The 14,028-nt window shown below is 41.5% G+C and overlaps 1 protein-coding gene across 1 annotated transcript in view; it reads right to left on the bottom strand.

Moving 5' to 3' along the window:
- SYTL4 (synaptotagmin like 4) overlaps nucleotides 1–2,543 on the bottom strand; it is a gene marked incomplete in the record, with an annotated part of 71,082 nt that extends 68,539 nt beyond the window's left edge. The window contains 1 exon segment of the mRNA XM_014583261.2: nucleotides 2,485–2,543.
- Nucleotides 2,544–14,028: the final 11,485 nt, after the last annotated feature.

The raw sequence follows: 14,028 nt of genomic DNA, 5'->3' as shown, positions 1-14,028 counted from the left end.
TGAGCCTGGGGCCACCTTACACCTAGAACAACAAACTAGGTAGACTTATTTTCAGGTCCAGGAGAGCACAAAAGAATGCCAACTCCTAGAATGGCAATGTCACTCAGTAACCCATTTAACAAATATTAGCAAGCACCTATGATATGCCAGGCTCTGTTGTGGGTCCTGGGGTCCACTACTGAAATATGACAGCAATCTCTGACTGCTTGGAGTTTATGTTATGTGGGGAGGGGAGAGATAATAACCAAGAAAAATGTAATAAGGTAGGGAAGGGGTATACTGAATGTTCAAGGAAGGAATAGCAAGTTTAAATAGGGTGGTCAGGAAATGCCTCACTAAGCGATGTTTAAGTACAAACTCCTAGCTGTAAGATTTTGAGTGCCTCAAGAAGGTGTGTTCTGTACTTCAATCCCACTATCAGGAGACCTCAGACCCCTGAAGGCATGCTATCCCCAGTTCCTAGCACAAATACTGTTAATCTCTTATATTAAATACAAAGAGAGCTCTAAAATCCATACCTTGTCCTTAGTAGACAGATTACAACTTTTTTTTAATAATGCATTTTTATCATTTCATTTTCTTTTATACATTCAATCACATTATTTAGCTTACAAAGTGAATATTTCAACATGGGAACATTTCTTCGTAGTCCAGTTGATTAAATTTTCCAAGTGCAAAAACAACCAAGAGCAGAGTTCAGGACTTTAATGAGATATACAAAGTGCCTTTCAGGATAACTAGGAATCCTTCCTGAGGGAAGGCAGTGTGCTCAGTGAGGCTATCCCACAGAAGGCAACTTCAGGGCAAAATATTCAGATGAATAGGAATTATTGGCAGGGTGGGGGTTGGGTAGCAAGTTAAGGTTTTAGGAAGAAAAATGAAAGGAACCATTTGAGTATAACATCCCAGAGATGAGATCAGGAAACTCATTTTCTCCCTGACTATCTTTGCCTAAGGTACTCTATCCATCCCAGGACAAAACAAGCACACAATCACCCTCAGGCTCTCTGGCCTGGCTGTTGGGAAATCCTTATCACTTACCACACCCTCATTTCTCCTAGCCTGCAAAAGAGGAAGAAGCTGAGTCAGGTGCACATCCCTAGAGTCCAGGTATATATCCCTAGAATCCAAAGTTATCCTCTCCTAACTTCAGGACAATTACCACTGAGCTGAACACCCAGGAGGTTTCTTCCATCCAGGTATACTCAGGGATATGTGCTTATGGTGGCAACAAGGCTACTGGCCCTGGGGGTGGAAATTAAGTGGGGAAGACATCAGTGAGGTAAGTGGTCCAAAGTCTCCGCAGTGTATCTGAGGTGGAATCAAAGATCACAACTCGGGTTTGGCTTGGAGGGAAAGTTTTTAATCACTTTGTCCTCACCCCTAAGTTATTTAGTGTTCCTAACATCCAAGACAATAGAGGTGATGGGACAGGATAGGAATACGAGCTCTGCCCCCATCAGTCCAATAATTTACAAGGCCTCTGCCCCCATCAGTCCAATAATTTACAAGGCCCGTAACCTCTCAGAGTCTCTTTCTCATCATAACAAGGTTATAATTGTCTACTGCACTGCACAGAGCTGTTGTGACAATTGTGTGAGATAATTATATAAAGAACTTATCACAGTGACTAGCTCAGTGGCTTCTGTCTACCATTAGTAGTAGCAGGAATTAAGGGGGAAAGCTGAGAGCATCAACCAGTATGTTACACACACTCAGACACCAACTACCCCACTGCAGGCTTCCAAGCTCGGTATCACTGTGCTGACCCCAAATGAGGCATGTAAATTGTATTACCAGAAATGTTCCTTCCCTTGCCCAACAAGACCATCTCAAGCCAACCTAGCCCTCTTTTCCTACTAGGATTTCCAGCAGGTGTTAAACTACCAGAAAACTTCAAGAAGGCCACAACTCTGCATTAAATACTGGTCTCTGGCAGGGGGGTATATGCTTTGGATTATTAACACCTAAATATGAATGGATTTATGAGACGTGGGTGTGGGGAGGAGAAAGAGTAGAAAAGAAGCAAGTTAAAAATAGGAGGTCCAGTTTAAAATGATGATGAATGTCTGCCACAAATGTACACAAGGTCTAGGGTCAACTCTGCCAAAAGCAGTATTCTGGAATGCTAGGTCCCGAAGAAGCAAGGGGAAGAAAAGGTTGGTTAATGAGAAGCAGAGCACTTGGTAAAGCCACCAGAATTGTAACCAAATTATTTCACTTACACAATGAAAAAAAAAAAAAAAAAGAAAGCCCTGTCACTCCATGTTAAAAGGCTGGATGACCACCTTTTCTGCCAGCTAACAGCCCATTACAAGAAATAGAAGCGGTCTGTGCCCCTCTGGAGACCCTGCTCCAGGAGCAAATCCCACCGCCTGCCAGAGAAAACAGTTCAGCTCCAGAGCACACAGACTGGTCCCTAGCAGCAAGCACGGAGGAGCCCATTGAGGCAGGACTCCTGGCCAACCCGCCTCCAGCCTTTACCTGTGGGGGACCGGTCAAAGCCAGCGAAGTTGATGCTGCGAGGTCCGAGGTCCGACGTCTGCAGAGACACTGAGAGGCAAAAAGGACACAGCCCGCGTGAGCGACGGGTGGGCCAGGGAAGGGGCCAGGAGGGAGCCAGAGAGAGAAAAGTGGCAGGGAGGGAGCGCCCCAAGCAGACGGGAGCCAACGCGTGGGGGTGCGGTCCGTGACAGGCAGGAGAGAGGGGAGGTCAACTAGGAAGAAGGAAAAACGGGGAGGGCAGAAGAGTTTAGGGAAGGACGTAGGTCCGGAGATGGGATCAGGGACTCTTCGGCCCCGAAAAGGGGCTGGGGGCCCAGAGGGGCTCCGGACTGAGGGCGAGGGGAGGGCCGCTGGCGGCGAACCTACCTGTCAGCTGCAACAGGTGCCCGGAGAGGGCGAGATGGCCCAAGGCTGCTTTCAGGGGAGGGTCTCCGGCTCCGGGAAGACCGCCACCGGGCTCCAGTGGCCGGCTGGTCTCACCCTCCCGGGAGGCGGAAAAAGCTTCAACTTTCCCTGGAGCGGGGAGGAGCTGGTCTCTTAAAGGAGCCGCACAGGACTCCGGGCTCAGTAGAGGGCAGCTCAGCCTGAAGGAGAACTCTAGGAGTCAAAGCCTTAACACACTGAAAGGATGTCCTCCTCGGTTAGCAAAGGGAGCCTGGGGACTGAGGATAAGGGTCAAAGACCAGACCTGTGCTTTCTCCACTCCCCGTCCCACATTTCCATCTGTGGTCACGGTCTTAGATGGTAAAATCACCTACTTCTGCTCAGTTAAACCAAAAGTTAAATTGTCGAGTACTTCTATGAAGACGAAGACTCTGAGCTATATCATCTGGGAAGATAAAGTATGACACAACTCTGGTCCTTTGACTTTTGGCTTTTTATGGCAATCTAAGGTGTCTGGCTGAAATAGAAATGTTTGGGGGCAAAAGAAATAGACTAAATTTACACATGCATCCCCAAGGATTCAACTGGTTAAAATAATTGACTCACTGGTAATCAAAGAAGAGCAAATTAGAACAATAATGAGATTCTTTCACAAAGAGTTGTGTTTGCTTATTCTATTATAACACTTAATGATGATAAAGTAGCCACCAAACAACTCTCATAATTGCTGACAGGAGTGTATATTGGCTAAAAACCCTTTTAGAAAGCATGTGAGCAATATGTATCAATAAACTTTAAAATGTTTATATCTACCCAGTAATTGCAGATTCTCCTCCCTCCTCCCTCTCCTCTCTCCCCTCCCTCCTCTTCCCTATCCTCCCTCCTCTCCCTTCCCCCTCCACCTTTCTCCCCTCATCATCCCTTCTTAACAGTGGCCTCTAAACATACTCAAGTCCTTTCCAGTAGTCCTCAGCAATTAAACATGCTCAAGTCTCTACCATAATGAAAAAAGCATATCCTGCCTAGACACCAGGTCCCAGTCCAGCTCCTCTTTATGGGCAAACTTACTGAAAATGTACTTTACAGGCGCTTTAGGAATTTCCATTCCCTTACCTCTAATTTATTTCTCCACCCTCATCAACCTGGCTTACTTTCCCACTGAAAGTACTCAACAAGATAAGTCAACCAACGATCTAGTGTCAATCAATCAATTAATAAACAAATAGGGACATTTTCAGTCTTTATCTTGCTGACCTCTCCCCTACTTTTAACTCTGTTAGTTGTTTCCTCCCACTGGAAACTCTTCCCATGGCATCTATAACATCACATTCTTTTCTTTTCCTCCTATTTATTTGCCCTTTACTCATTCTCCTTTGTAGGTTCCACTTCTGCTCTATGACCTCTGAAAGTCAAGCACGCTCAGGGCTAGGACATATATGTTTTCCCTAAATGAGCTCTTTAACTTACGTGGCTTTGTTACCACCTATATGGGCACAATTGTAATTCTGTAACTCTACCCAGACCACTTCATTGAACTCAATTTTCTTAGCATCTCCACTTGAATGTGCTGCAGGCACCTCAAACTGAACACATCCAAAGCTGAACCCACCATCTTTTCTCTTAAATTTCCTCTTCCTGCAGTATTTCCTGTATCAGTAACTTATAACATGCCACTGGAGATAAAAACCTGGCACCTAGCACAATATCTGATATATAGTAAGCCCTCAATAATATTTGCATAATGAATTAATAAATGTGTCCTAAGGAAAACAAGATGTACATGTTTTTGTTCACTTATGTTAATCTTAGTATTGCTTACAATAATAAAGTACTAAAAAAGCTTGATGGTTAAGTAATTTATAGTATGGTCTTACAATGGAATAGTATATAGCCAACCAAACTGATATTTTCATATAGTTTATAATGACAGGGAAATGCTTTTGCTTCTATATTAATTGAAAGTAGTATAGAGCATTTAATATAAAATATAATCACAACAATTAATGGAAGTAGGGAATGTGCATGGAACAAAGATTGTGAGGAAATATGCAAAATATTAATAGTGGATGCCTCTACTGGGGAAATTCATTTAATGAATTTTAGTTTTCTTCCTACTTTTCTGCATTTTCCAAGTTTCTTATGGTGATCATGTGTGTCTTGGATAACATAAAACATCTTTTTTGAAAGACCTTTAACAGGGTAAAAAAATTTTTTTGAGGGTGTGCACACTCACTGGAGAGACAGAGACAGTGAGAAGGAACATGAGAAATCACCCCCCGGGCGTGGTCACACTTCAATCCTCAATTTTCCTCCTGGGATCTTGGACACACATGCACAAGCACCCAGCATGATTTTGAATCCACGGGGTCCAGGACTTGAACTGCAGTCAGCCATGTGGGAGTCCAGCAAAGTAACTGCTATGCCATCTGCTAGCCTGGAAAAAATTATTTTAATTCTAGCAGACAAAACTGTGAAAATTAAGCTCATAGGCTTTACTCAGAGTTTTCTTCCATACTTAAGTCTGTCAACACTCAACACTACCCTCACTCTAAAATGTGGAGAAGCTCTTCAAAGAGGAAATCCTTTTGTTCTGCCAAGTTTTGCCAGCTCAGCCCTCTTTCAGCCCCTCTGCTCAGCTCTGTGCCTTCAATGTGTTCCACCCCTCAACCTGGCATGTAAGAAACCCAGACCAAGAACTTCTTTCTCCTTTGCAGGAGGGACTTGACAGGATCTAGAAACATAAAAGAAGTCCTTCTGAAAACATTTAGTCCAACCCCCTTATTCCTGAGCAAAAGCTTTTACTTCTTGTGTAGTTTCTCACTCTCCGGCTCACTAAAGAGAATGTGAGGATCTAACCCCCCTTCTCTACAACATTCTCATTGATTCAGCTGCAAGTACATAGAGAGGGAGCAACACAAACAAGGATCCAGAACAAAATTATTCAAAGGCACCTTCACTCATATTCTGTGTTTTGCAAACTGTTGTCCATTTCTGCTTGAGCCTACTTATTGGATGCTGTATTCAAATTCTTATACTAAATATTGTGAAAGATCTGATGCAAGCAAGCCAGGCTTTATCCTGTACAAATAATATAAACAGGAACATATGGATTATCACTTTACATATAGTATGTCATCTCCTGTCACATATTCAATGATTACACTCAATGAGTTGTTTGATTTTGCCATGTTGAGGGAGTTCTGGCTAGTGCAAACTTAAAAAAAAAATAGAGATTTTTCTCATTTCCAGGTGACAGGATACCTCATTATTGAGGAGTTTTTTCTTTTTTTAAAGAATTGAATTATTGTTATTTAATTTGCTATTGGGGATATGTGCTCACAGACACACACACACACACACACACACACACACACAGAGAGAGAGAGAGAGAGAGAGAAAAAAAAAAAGATGACAGAGAGAGAGAGAGAGAGAGAGAGAGAGAGAGAGAGAGAGAGCAAAAAAGCAAGCTGCCAGGTCCAGGACTCAAACCACGCATGGCCATGTGGGAGTCTAGAGTCTTAACCACCATGCCACCTACTGGCCTCAAAGAGTTACTCTTTTTAGAAGTATTAAATATTTCAAAAATACAAATACACATAGGGAAAAATGCAACAACAAGGATACGCCAACCATCCAGTTTAAGAAATAACTCGTTACCAATACAATCAAAGCCTCTGTGTGCTCCTCCATCCCAAGATTTTCACAGCCTCAGATTTGGTTTCACTCATTTCCATGTACATCTGTATACATTTACATTAGTCTGTCTGCTTTATCTGCAATTTTGTTTTCCACAGTTTTAGTTACTCATGGTCAACCACTGCCTGAAAAAAGGTGGATGGGTTCAGTATGATAAGATATGTTGAGAGATAAAGATAACATTCACATAACTTTTATTATATTATATTATAAATGTACTAATTTATTACTACTTATTGTTTTTGATGTCTTACCATTTACGAGTTGAACTTCATCATAGGTATGCATATACAGAAAAAAAAACATAGTGTATATGGGGTTTAGCATTATCCATGTCTTGAGGCATCCACTGGGGGTCCTGGAACATATCCTCCCTCCCCAGATAAGTGGGGACTGTTGTATTACATCTGACTCTCTATATATAAACAATATTTAGTATTTTATATAAATAATATCACTCTGTATGTACCTTCTGCAATTTGCTTTCCACACTCAGCATCAGATTTATGAGATTTATTCCTATTGATAAATGAAACTCTAATTCATTCATTTTCACTTTTATAGACCTGTCTTTTTTTTCAAGTTTTTTTTTCCCCCATAGGTCACATGCACTTGTGGGAGAAAGAGAGAGAGAGGAGAGAAACAGAGAGAGAAAGTGAGAAATCACCCCTCGTGGGGAATGGCCACACAGCAATCACTTTTGCTCCATTCTTCTCTCAGAATTTTGGGCACGGATGCACAAATGCCTGATGTGATTTTCTAGCCACCAGACCCAGGAATTGAACCATGGCTGACCATGAAGGAGTCCAGTGCCTTAACTACCATGCCACCTGCTGGTCCCTAGAGCTGTCTTAATCTGTTCTCTGCTACTATAACAGAATACCTGAGACTAAGTAATCTGTAAACAATAGAAGTTCATCTGGCTCATAGTTCTAGATGTTGGGAAATCCAGGAGCACAGCATTAGCATCTGGAGAGGGCCTTTGTGCTATGTCATCCCATGGCAGGAGGCAGAAGGGCAAGTAAGTATGCATGTGACAGTAAAGCAGAGAGAACAGAACCTGCTTTTATAAGAACCCACTCTCACAATAACTAAACCAGTCTCAGGATAATGATGTTAATTTGTTTATGAGGTCAAAGCCCTCATGACCCAGTCTCCTCTTAAGGACTCACCTCTTAACATCATCACAATGGCAATTAAATTTCAACATAAGTTTTGGAGGGGACAGTCAAATCATAGTAAGAGCATTACAGGTCATAAAGATATTGTGATTGATATATCTGCTCCCCAATTGATTTGTTTTGTTGTTGTTGTTGTTGTTGCCATTGCCAGAGGGCATATGTGCTCACCAGAAAGAGAGAAAGCACCCCTCAATGGGCCATGATAACCTCCATCATGTCAAGAATTGGGGCACACGCACATACATACTCCAGGTGTGTGTTTCAAGCTGCCAGGACTGGGAATCAAAACACAATCAGCCATGTGGGATCTGGCTACCTATGACTGCACTTAATGACTGCATTACAGAGCCAGCCCAAATTTGGTACTTTTCAATCGCCAAAGTTCTAATTCTGGATATTGGGACACCCTCTCTTTATTCCATGTTAAGTAATAGCTTATTTTTGTAAAAATACAAAGAAAAACAGAGCAGGCTTCCTGACAAAACACTTTTAGTACACTAGTGGTCCATACTGAGCATACTGTGTAAAAAGTAGATTCAGTCTCTCATTTAGTCAATATCAAGGTTTCTCAGCTTCCTCATTTCTAATATATTGGACTGGATACTTCTTTGTTAAGGAGCAAAGGGGCTGTTTTGTGCATTATGAGATGTTTGGCAGCATCTCTGGCTCTATTCACTAGATGCTCGTAGGACTTCCCAAGTTAAAACAACCAAAAATGTCTCCAAATAGTGCCAAATGTCGCCACATGAGAAGCACTGGTCAAGATGTACTGAGTATCCACACTACATGTGAAGCACTTTAGTTGATGCTATGGAAAGATAGAAAATGAAAACTGAAAAAGAGGTCCATTCATTCAAAGAAATATATTGAACATCTCTTATTTTTATTTTTATTTATTTATTTATTTATTTATTTATTTTCTAACCAGAGCATTTATTGCCTCACTAATCAAAATTCTTAAGATGAACTGAATGCTGCAACAGCTGCCCTCTTGGGTTTGGGTGTTGTTCCTTCACAGAGTCCGTGTCTAAATCAGCAGTACACAATTTTTAGGTGCCTCATTCAACACGTCCCAGTGGCATTTTAGCCTTGGCACTCCAATTATACTTTCTCTTGCACTTGGCAGGGTATCCACATTTGCCACAGGTCAATTTCTAAAAGTGGTAGCCCTTAGAACCACAGTGGCAGCACATGTGCATCTTATTGCAACACTTCCCAAACAATGATGTTCCCTTCATCATCTTGCTTCTGTGGCTAAGACCAAAGAGCTTGAACATTTATTATGTGCAAAATATACTGTCTAGGCACTGGGACTTTGGTGACTCCTCAGGGAATTCATAGTTTATTGATGGGTGTGGGGGAAGAAAGGTAAACTATAAACATAAAACTATAAACACTTTCTACAGCATAGAAAGTGTAAAGTTAGGGAACTGCTCAGAATATATGAGAACACCTAGGAAGTCCACTTATACCTAGCCTGGTTGGGAAGTAGTCAGTGAAGGGTCTTCAGAGAAGTAATAGCTTCTTAAGTAGAAATCAACCAGACCAAAAAAGTAGAAAGGCATTTCAGGCAGAAGAATAGCATAAACAGAAATAGAAAGTCTAGAAACACTATGCATAAATGAAGTACAAGGAAGTTGGTGTTGATAGAGTATGGAGTACAAGGAAAAAGTGATGATGGATGAGGCCAAAAAGATGATGTATTGGAGCCAGCAGGTGGCATAGTGGTTAAGGTGCTGTTCTCCCATATGGCCAATGGTTCAAGTCCTGGACCTGGCAGCTTGAAACTCATGCCAAACACGTGTGTGTGTCTGCCCAAAATCTTGAGAGGAGAATGGAGGAGAAGGGAATGTGGCGTAGCCATCCCCTCTGGGAAGGTGATTTCTCATTTTCTCTTTCTCTTTCTCTCTCTCCCCAGTGAGCGCACATACCTTATGGGGAAAAAAATGTATTGGTTTATTAGGTTGTCATAACAACTTATCACAAATTGACTGGCTCAAACAACAGAAACTTACTGTCTCATAGTCCTGGAGGCTAGAAGTCTGAGATCAAGCTGTTTACAGACTTGGTTCCTTCTGAGGATGTGAGGAATAATCTGTCTCATGCCTTTCTCTTAACTTCTGGTACTTTTCTGGCAATCTTTGTTATTTCTTGGTTTGTAGAAGTATTGTCCCAGTCTCTGCCTTTATCTTCTCCCAGTTTGTGTGACTCTATGTCCAATTTTCACCTTTGTATGAGGACACCAGTCAGATTGGATTAGGATCTACCTTAATGACCTCATTTTAAACTACTTAAACTATAATAACACTATTTCCAAATTAGTTTAAATTATGAGGTAATGGTTTTAGACTTTGACATATGGATTTGGGGGTGTGTGATTCAACTCATAACAGATAGGAAGGGGCTAGAACTTCAGAAGCGTTATGAGTTATGTTATAGAATTTGGGGGAGGGGGAGCCAGCAGATGGCAAAGTGGTTAAAGCACTGGACTTCCAGATGGCTGACAGTGAGTCAAGTCCTGGACCCAGTGGCTTGAAACTCACACCAGGAGCATGTGCATGTGTTGCAAACATGCTGAAAGAAGAATGGAGGAGAAGAGATTGTGGCATGGCCATCCTCTGGGAATGTGGGTGGTTTCGCACTTTCTGTCTCTGTCTCTCTGGCAAGTACACATGCCCTATAGCAAAAATCTCTCAAAAAAATAGAATTTGGACTCTGGAAGTTAGTTGGTCTACAGAGGTGAATGTCATGCTCTGTGAGGCTGGCCCACAATGGAAGGTTCCCAATTCATGTTTGGAGACCTCCCTGAGTATGCATGGCACACTGGTGTCCATGATCCAAGGCTGGTTGAGGCTGGGAAAAATGGCAGTATTTGAACCCTATTGGGATTCCTGCCTCTCTGTCTCCCTTTTTCTCTCCATCTCTCCCTCTCTTAATCATGGAATAAATGAATAAATAATTTAAAAAGTGAAAAATTAAGTTTATAATAATTTGGACTTTATTCAGAAGCTATTTACAGTCATTCAAGGAGATCTGTCATTCAAAAATAGTAGAGTTCCCTACTCTACTATTTTTGGTGATATCACTCAAGTAATTTTTCCTTCTGGCTTATGACTGAAGGATTTCCATTATTTGAATATACCACACTTCGTGTATCCATTTATCCATTTAGAAGTTTATGGGCAAAGCCCATGGCACAGCACTAGAGCACTGCTCAGGAGAAGCTGAATCCCACACAGTGGTCAGTGTACAAGTATCTGGCCCAGTCAGCTTGAGGCACATAGGATACGCATGTGAGTGCCCAGGATCCAGTGGGCTGGAAGATTGGAGAAAGCAGATCATGGCATGACTAGAGCCTGTGGAGGGTACTCATATGGCTCTCTCTCTCTCTCTCTTTCTCTTTTTTTCTCATATATGTACCTGCACCCTATCATGAATAAAGAAAAAAATATTAAAGGAAGTCAATGAACAGTTTTGGTTATTTCCACATTTTGGCTATTATGAGTAATGCTACCATAAACATTCATGTGTAAGGTTTTTATGAATGCATATTTTCAAAATGCTTGTGCATGTACCTAGTAGTAGAATTGCTAGGTCATATGGTAACACTATATTTAATCATTTGAGGAATTGCCAGACTACTTGGCAAAGTGGCTCTGCCATTTTACATTCCCACAAACAATGCATGAGTGTGCAATTTCGCCACATCCTCAGTAGCACTTTGTTATCAGTCCTTTTAATTATGGCTATCCAGGGGTCAGCAAGTGATGTAGTAGTTAAGGCTCTAAACTTCCATGTGGCCAGCCACAGTTCAACTCCCAGATCTGGCAGCTTGAAACTCATACCGGGTACATGTGTGTTCCCTAGATCCCAAGAGGAGAACAGAGGAGAAGGGATGTCGTGTGGCCACATCCCCGGGGGGGGAGGGGGTGATTTCTTGCTGCCTCAGGTGCAGGGCAAAGGGAAGCCCGTTCAGTGACTCGCCTCTAAGCCAGCCTCTGCCAGGGTCGCTGACTGGCAAAGGGCTTTGCCCCTCCCGGTCAGTCACTCTGTCCTTGGTCCTTGAACAGAAACCTGCAGCCTTTGGCCCCTGCTGCTAAGCACCACCAGAGTGCAGCAAATGGTGGAAGATCTTGTAAGAATTCATCCTGGGGGCAGCAGCGGCGTGGCGGTACCTGCACTGGGCCTCCACACGGCTGACCAAGGTCCGAGCGCCTCAACAGCGCCCGATGGCGTAAACTCACACTGGGCGTGCGTGTGTGCCTGCCCAAAATCCCAGCAGAAGAAGGCATTGTGGCATGGCCTCCCCCCTCGGGGGCGATTTTTCTCTTTCTGTTTCTTTGTCTCCCTCTGTCTCTCCAGCAAAAGCACTTGCCTTGTAGCAAATATCTCTTTAAAAAATTATAGCTATCCAGTGGGTGAGAAATGGTATCTGTGGTTTTGATTTTTATTTTCCTAATAACTAATAATGTTGAGCACCTTTTCACGTACTTGTTGGCTAATAGTACATCTTCTTTGAAAAAAATGTCTATTTCGATCTTCGGTTCATTTTTTAATTGGGTTGTCTTCTTTTATTTAAGTTATAAGAATTCTTTATATATTCTACATACTTTTAAAAGAGAGAAGGTAGGGAGAATAAAGATAGACATTCTTGGGAGGGCATCACAGAGTTCTATGCATACATAAATAGCAGGTTTTGTTGATTGATTCAAGGGAGGAAACCAAGCCAAGGACAAAAGTACTGAATTATATTAAGGATTGGTCTTTCATGGTTATAGCTAAGACTAAATGCAGGACTAGTTTGTTGTTTGGAGGTTGGTAATGCAGGACTGAAAACTTTTTTTCTCTTTTTGTGGAGAGGTTTTTTTTTTGATCTTGGGCACGCACGCACACGCGGCCAGCGTGAGTTTAAACCATCAGGTCTGTGACTCCAACCACGGCCGGCTACGTGGGAGTTCAGCGACATAGCCATTATGCCAACTGCTGGTCCCAGGACTGAAAACTTTTAAAACCTATTTTCAATTATTTTCTCTGAGCATTCACTCTTTTTAATAAAAAATTTGTATTTAGTAAAACCAATATTTACCAGAATATGAAAGCAAAAGATGGGGCTCCTTGTTACAAAATGAAATGAATAATTTTTAGTTTTATTCTCTGGTGACCCTCTAACAATGTTTGATTTTGTTGCCTATTCCTTCCTTGTTAAAGTCACTTCTCCTATGAAATATCACAGTCTTCTGGTTTTATTTTCTCTCCGGCAGTTTTTCTTAATCTTTTCAGGTCTTATTTTTCTGCCAATACCTTAACATTGAAGACTTAAATGTCACATTAATTTATTCAGAAGTCTGAGAGTACTAACATTTATTAGTGCTGGTTATATGCACTGTTTATAAGAACTACAAGCACAGAAGTAAACAAGAAAATATCTTGTACGCATGCAGATTGCATTGTAAATCAGAGAAAAAGAAACAGTAGCATTTATATCAAATATACATAGCACTTACTACTATTCTAAGTCCCAAAGTTTTCACTGAGCTCTTAAGGTTGAGGACGTACTTACTAAGGGCACCCATACATTCTTTTTTTTTTAGATGAAATAAGATAATTTATTTCCTTAGCATAGTATTCAATATTCTTCCTTAATCAATCACTTTTTCTAAATGTTTTTTCACATTTTAAAAATTTACATTTAATCACTATACATCTTTACAATGTACAATATGTTTTTTGCAGCATGAATATTAGTCAAGTCAAAGCTATTACCATATACATTAAGAGATAACTTTTCATTTTTGAATCTATTAAATGTTTTGTTTGTTTATGCCCTGATCCCCTCCCTCCCACCTCCCTATTGCACACCCCTCTTCTATACTGCCACTAGGACCTACAGTTACCCTCCATGCTTTTACACCTTATAATTTTTCAGTTTCTGCTATAGAGTGCAGACTCTTAGTATATATTAAGTGAGGACATACAGTGCCTGTCTTTCATAGTCTGACTTGTTTCACTTAGCATTAAATTTTCCATATTTATCCATTTTGCATCAGATGTCAGGGTCTCATTGTCTTTAATGGCTCAGTAGTATTCCATATGTGCCATAATTTTTCAGTCTTCTCATCTTTTCTTGGACATTTGGGTTGATTCTATGTCCTAGCAATTGTGAGTAATGCTGCAATAAACATGGATGTGCAATGGGCACCTGTATATTCTAAACAGAGGAACTAGACAGATTTCCATAGGACTTGCTAAAAGGTAGCCAAGC

Source organism: Tupaia chinensis, unplaced genomic scaffold (genome assembly GCF_000334495.1).
Source record: "Tupaia chinensis unplaced genomic scaffold, TupChi_1.0 Scaffold144179_1, whole genome shotgun sequence".
Classification (NCBI taxonomy): Eukaryota; Metazoa; Chordata; class Mammalia; order Scandentia; family Tupaiidae; genus Tupaia; species Tupaia belangeri.
The sequence above is the reverse complement of the archived record's forward strand: the minus strand, read 5'-3'. Positions and strand labels throughout refer to the sequence as shown.